Source organism: Lagenorhynchus albirostris, chromosome 3 (assembly GCF_949774975.1).
Source record: "Lagenorhynchus albirostris chromosome 3, mLagAlb1.1, whole genome shotgun sequence".
In the NCBI taxonomy this organism is placed as follows: Eukaryota; Metazoa; Chordata; class Mammalia; order Artiodactyla; family Delphinidae; genus Lagenorhynchus; species Lagenorhynchus albirostris.
In genome coordinates this window covers 165,184,010-165,190,864 of record NC_083097.1, presented here as the reverse complement: position 1 = coordinate 165,190,864, position 6,855 = coordinate 165,184,010, and the positions used below count along the sequence as shown (strand labels likewise).

Genomic DNA, 6,855 nt, shown 5'->3' with positions numbered 1-6,855 from the left:
TATTTTAATATTCACTTAGCACAAAGCTTACAGTGCACAGTTAAGTAAACTGCAATATAATAACGTGATCAAATCGGCTAGGCAGTCATTAAAAATGTGTTTAATGCTTTTAAGTATATGGAAAGATTATTCTAATGACACAGATTTTTTTTAACAATATGGAATGTGTTTTCAGACAGTATTCTAAGAAAAAACGATGCATGCAGGTGGAACCCAATATTTTTTCTAGATTTTTCTGTGATTAAAAATCCCATTGCCAGGACTTTCCTGGTGGTCCAGTGGTTAAGACTCTGTGCTTCCACTGCAAGGCGGCACGGGTTGGATCCCTGGTCGGGGAACTAAGATCCCACGTGCCAAACAGCACGGCCAAAAAGAAAAAAAATGATCCCAATCCCTGGAAAGCAACAGGAATTCTCACTCAGTGCTGGTGGGAAGGCAAAATGATCCAGCCACTTTGGAAGATGGTTTGGCAGGTTTTTATAAAACTAAACATACCCTTACTATATGATCCAACAGTCACCATCCTTGATATTTACCCAAGTGAGTTGAAAGCTCTGTCCACACAAAACCTGCACACAGATGTTTGCAGGTTTATTCATAATTGTCAAAATGTAGAAGCAACCAAGATGTCCTTCAGTAGGTGAGTGGATAAATAAACTGTGATATATCCAGACAAGGAAATATTGTTCATCGTGAAAAAGAAATGAACTACCAAGCTATGACAAGACATGGAAGGATTAATTATATTTAGAGGAGAAAGAAATTTTTTAACTAATTCTATTTTCAATATAATGGAAAAAATAAAATATTCAGGAGTAAATTTAACAAAAGTGCAAAACTTACGTTCTGAAAACTGCAAAATATTGTTGAAAAAATTAAAGAAAAGACATACCATGGGTAAAAAAAGACAAGACATGGAGGAAACTTAAATGTAAAAGAAGCCAATCTGAAAAGGCTACATTCTGCACGATTCTAACTCTATGACGTGGAAAAGGCAAAACTATAGAAAGAGTGAAAAGATCAGTGGTTACCAGAGGTTGAGGGGTAAGGAGGGATGAATCAGTGGAGTGCAGGGGATTTTTAGGACAGTGGAACGACTTTGTATGATGCTATAATGGTGGGTGCGTGTCATTATACATTTGTACCCATAGAATGAACGATACCAAGAGTGAACCCTAAAGTCACCTAGGGACTTGGGATGGTTATGATGTGTCAATGTAGTTCATTGATTGTAACAAAGGCACTTCCTCAGTGCCATGTTGGTAGTGGAAGAGGCTGGTCGCGTGGGGCTGGGTACAGGGAGTATATGGGAACTACCTGTACTTCCTACTCAGTTTTGCTGTGAACCTACGATTGCCCTAATAAATAAAGTCTATTAAAAAAAATAAAATCCTACGGGGCTTCCCTGGTGGCGCAGTGGTTAAGAATCCACCTGCCAATGCAAGGGACACGGGTTTGAGCCCTGGTCCAGGAAGATCCCACATGCCTCGGAGCAACTAGACCCATGCACCACAGCTACTGAGCCTGTGCTCTAGAGCCCGCGAGCCACAACTACTGAAGCCTGTGCGCCTAGAGCCCGTGCTCCGCAACAAGAGAAGCCACCACAGTGAGAAGCCTGCGCACCGCAACGAAGAGTAGCCCCCGCTCACCGCAACTAGAGAAAGCCCGGGCAGCAAGGAAGACCCAACGCAGCCAAAAATTAATTAATTAACTTTTTAAAAAAGGGAGCAGTGCAAGGGAATTTTGTCAAGTGATGGAACTGTTCTATATCCTGACTGTGATGATGGTTATACACATGTTAACATGCACAGAGCTACATAACAAAGGAAAAAGTCAATTCTGCTTTACAATAAGTTAAAAAATTTTAATGCAAATAAAGAAAATCCTGTTGCCAGATCCTCAGCTGTCCTCAGTTGGCCCATAAGACCCTGTTGTGTTTGGGGCTCTGAATCAACGTGTTATGTCTGGACCTGCTCCAAGCTAGAGATTCTCAGAAAAATGCAAAAGACTGAGTATCTTGCAAATGATTTCTGAGGTCTGAAGCCCACCCAGGGGCCCTTCCTTTTGGAGCTCCACTTTGTCCATGGGACCCCAGGTCAAAATCTAGTGACTCTTCAGATCCACCAGCACCTTATTCACCTGTGGCTCTTCCCATGATTCCACATCAGCAATGACCCCCTCAGTCACCCTGACACTTAGCCAGAAATTGGTACATCTTTCTCTACTCCTTCCTCCAATCAGTCACCTAGATCTGTTGGCCTTACCTCCTGAATGCCTCCCAAAACTTCTTCCAAAATATCTGCCCCAGAAATATAGCTGACAAAGGACCCATGGTTCAGCATATATAAAGAGCTCCTACAAATCAACAAGAAAAAGGCAGAAACCCCAAGGGGGAAATGGGCTCCTCACAAAAGGTCATCTCCAAATGGCCAATCAATTGAACCATTTCTTGTGGAGGCAGCAGGAAAAGTGGAGAGTGGGTTTTAAAAGGAAATAACTTTCTGAGAAGTACCAAGGAACCAGCTATAAGGACTTTGTTGAAGTTCATAAGAGTGAAAACTTAGAAGCCACTAGACTGTCCATTTGTGGGGGAGTAGAGAAATGGAAAGAAAAATAGTCCTGTGATGGAATATTATGCACAAGTGAAAAGGGAAAAATATCTCCTCTCATCTCTGTCGCTACATAAGTGGATCTCAGAAAGATACTGCTGAGAGACTTCCCTGGTGGCACAGTGGTTCAGAATCCACCTGCCAATGCAGGGGACATGGGTTCGAGCCCTGGTCCAGGAAGATCCCACATGCTGTGGAGCAACTAAGCCCATGCTCCATGACTACTGAGCCTGCGTGCCGCAACTGCTGAAGCCCACATGCCTAGAGCCCGTGCTCTGCAACAAGAGAAGCCACCGCAATGAGAAGCCCGCGCACTGCAACGAAGAGTAACCCCCGCTCGCCACAACTAGAGAAAGCCTGCGTGCAGCAACAAAGACCCAACACAGCCTAATTAATTAATTAATTTTTAAAAAATGAAAAGAAAATACTCCTGAGTGAAAACAAAAAATAAGTTGTGTGATGATAGTACAGTGTGATACTATTTATATAAATTAAACACACACGTGTGTTGTTTCCAGATACATCTCTGTCTGTGGAAGTAAATACACATTATGGAAGTGGTTGTCCCTGCTGGGAGTGCAGTGATTTTATTCTAGGTACTTGTGTCTTTCAAGTGTGTCTCCCCCACAGTGGTCAGAGAGATCATGTCACTGTAGATCCAGAGTAGAATGTAACCTGATGATCAATGCAGCCAGGCACATCAGTGTGATGGAGGTGGCCAAAGGGACCAGAAGGACTAGAGTGAAGATGGCCCTGATGCCACTATATGTCCAGCATATATAAAGAGCTCTTACAAATCAATAAGAAAAAGGCAGAAATGTCATAGGAAAAATGGGCCTTTCACAAAAGGTAATCTCCAAATGGCCAATAAATAAAAAGATGCTTGACATCATGAGTCATCAGGGAAACGCCAGTTAAAACCAAAATGTCATGACACCTACTAGAATGGCTAACGTGAGAAAGACCATACCAAGTGACGCTTCTGCACTGCTGGTAGGGGAGTAAAATGACACAACCACTTTGGAAAACTGTTTGGCAGGATCCACAAAGCTGAATCAACAGCTACCCTATGGCTTCTAGGAATAAAGTCAAAGGAAATGTGGACTTACCTTCACTGAGAAACCTACGAGAATATTCCTAACACCTCTGCTTGTAATAACCCCAAACTGGAAACCATCTAAATGCTCAATAAAAGGATGTGTCAATAAATTGTGATGATTTCACAAAATGGAATACTATATCGCAGTGATTCTCAACCCGGGGTGATTTTTACCCCTAATGGGCCATTTGGCCACATCTAGAGACATTTTTGGTAGTCAGAACTTGGGGGGAGGGGCACGTGTTACAGTCATCCCCTGTGTAGAAGCCAGGGATACTGCACAACATCCTACAATGCATGGGACACACCAAGAAGCATTCAGACTCAAGTATTAGTAGTGGTTGAGAGACTCTACAACAATGAACAAGAATTATCACCCAGGGCTTCCCTGGTGGCGCAGTGGTTGAGAGTCCGCCTGCCGATTCAGGGGACGCAGGTTCGTGCCTCGGTCCAGGAAGATCCCACATGCCGCGGAGCGGCTGGGCCCGTGAGCCATGGCCGCTGAGCCTGCGCGTCCGGAGCCTGTGCTCCGCAACGGGAGAGGCCACAACAGTGAGAGGCCCGCGTACCGCAAAAAAAAAAAAAAATTATCACCCTGCCTGAAAGAAGCCATAAAGTCCAGCCTCTATGGGAAAAGAATCTAAAAAAAGAGTGGATATATGTGTATATATAACGGATTCACTGTGCCGTACACCTGAAACTAACACAACGTTGTAATTCAACTATACTCCAATAAAAAAAAATTAAATAAATAAATAAAATAAAATTGGATACCCAACCTCAAAAAAAAAAAGTCCAAATGACAAGCAAAGTGATTCTATGCTATTCAAAGTCAAGTTAGGGGTTACCCTAGGGGTGGAGGGGCACAGCGGGCAGAGGGAGTGACAGAAGAAGACACAGCAGAGGCTTCAGAGGTCTGGTGATGTTCTGTCCTCGATCGGGGTGCTATACAAACATGTTCATGTTGTGAAAACTTTGCAGCATACATTTGTGACCTGTGCATTTCTTTTTGGCATGTGTGCTATATTTGAATAAAAAGTTCTAATAGTTAAACATCCCCTCCTTCCTTCCACCCCGCTGCCCTCTTCAGGTCTTATCAACTTTGTACTAGGTGATTGCCCCTACCTCTCCCCTCTTCCCCAGCCCGTCCTCCAGACAGCAGCCAGGGGAGTTCCTAGGACACACTTATAAGACCATGTCCCTCCCTGCTTTAAACCCTTCCATGACTCCCTATTGCTCCCAAGACTAGATCCAAGCCTTTAAGGACTTTCTTGGTGCCAACTCTACTTCTTCTGCAGTCTCGTGTCTACCTGCCCTCTCTGCTCCTTGCACCATTAACAAGCATCTCAGAACATGCTGCTTCAAACCTCCAAGTCTTTGCACCCACTGTCCTCTGCCTGACAGCCTGACTGCCCCGACACACTCTTGCCCTCCAAGGTTCAGCTCTGATGGCCCTGCTCATAACTAGGGGTCAGGAGGCTTTTGGATCAGAGATGATTTTCGGGGTTTTGGGGGTTTTTTTTCAGTTTTTCCTTTGTCTTTTTTTTTTTAACATCCTTATTGGAGTATAATTGCTTTACAATGGTGTGTTAGTTTCTGCTTTATAACAAAGTGAATCAGCTATACATATACATATATCCCCATATCTCCTCCCTCTTGCGTCTTCCTCCCACGCTCCCTATTCCACCCCTCATTTTTTTTTTTTCAAAAAGAACCTTTATTCTGTTTATAACAGCGTCGTATGCTCTCATGCTTTCTTGCCAGATGCCTTTGGAGCAGGTGTCTTCTTACCCGTAGCGGTCATCTTTTTTGCTGGAACCTTTGCAGCAGCTGCCGTAGCTGCCTCCTTAGCAACAAGTGCTTTCTTGGGAGAAGTCTTCAGGGGAGCTGCCTTTTGAAGTTCCTTAACTTCAAGCTTGATTAGTCTGTTCCTCATTTTCCTCGCCTTCGTGACTTTATAACGATCAAAATCTGTCATCCTGGCTTTCTTTTCTCTGGCTTCAATCTTCTTGGCCCACCTTGTGGCTGCCCACTTTGCCTTGATATCTGCCTTCTCCCAGGCTTCTCGACAGACTTCTGCCGGGCCCTGTGTGGAAACTTGAGCGGGAAGTCAGTGAGCTGCAATGCATTTGAAAGGCATAGCCTGTCTCCTTACTTGAGTGCAAGGTCCATCCACCAAAGCCCTGTTCTGATCAATAATATCTACAATCGCGACCAGCCTCCCAGCATGAGACCCAAAGGAGACGTAGGCCACCCGGCCAACCTCCACGAAGCGCCTGAAACACCATATTGACAGCATTCGGCGAAAAGGAAAGACCACCCCATATTTTTGTTTTGTTTGTTTGTTTTGGGTTTTTTGCCAGACTTTCGGGATCCTACATCCCTGACCAGGGATCGAACTTGTGCCTCCTGAAGTGGAAGCACAGAATCCTAACCACTGGACCACCAGGGAAGTCCCCAGAGATGATTTTCTTCTAGTCAACACACACACACACACACACACACACACACACACACACACACACACACACACACGATTTGTAAAATACAAGAGAAGGCATTGAGTACTACACAAAAGCTTGGCCGCTCACCTCAGGACCTGTTTCTCCCTCTGGGACACCCCAGGGCACTCCTAGACTGGGAAGAACTGAGAAATCCTGGGCTTTGAACAAAGACTGCCCCTCTCCCAGTGGGTAAGGGTGAGGCAGGGACCCCAAAGGTCCCGAGCTTGAGCCCTGCCCCTCTTCTTTACCTGCAGCCCCAGTCCCCACCCCTCCTCTGCCCAGCCAGCTCTCAGCTCCCTCCTCCCACCACCATTTCCGGAGGATTCCCCACCCCCACTCTGTAGCGTAGCAAAAGGGGAAGTGGGGTTGGGTGGGGAAGTTTCCAGGGAGGTGAATTTAGGTTAGCACCACCAGTGCTCCCACAGACCCCTGGGAGACTCAACCAAGCCTGTCTCCTGCTACCCCTGCCTCTCAGCCCATAGCCTCACCGGAACAGACACCAGGCAGGCTCACTGCCAGCAGAGCACACCACCCAGGTTCCAGCCCCAGCTCAGCCATTCACAGGCTGTGTGACCTTGGGCAAGTGCCCTAACCTCTCTGTGCCTCAGGTTCCCCGCTTGCAAAAGCACAGGAGTACGCATCT

At 45.6% G+C, this 6,855-nt stretch overlaps 1 pseudogene; it reads right to left on the bottom strand.

The window, feature by feature from the left end:
* Positions 1-5,455: 5,455 nt before the first annotated feature.
* On the bottom strand, positions 5,456-6,007 carry LOC132518484 (large ribosomal subunit protein eL14-like; annotated as a pseudogene).
* Between the last annotated feature and the right edge of the window lie 848 nt (positions 6,008-6,855).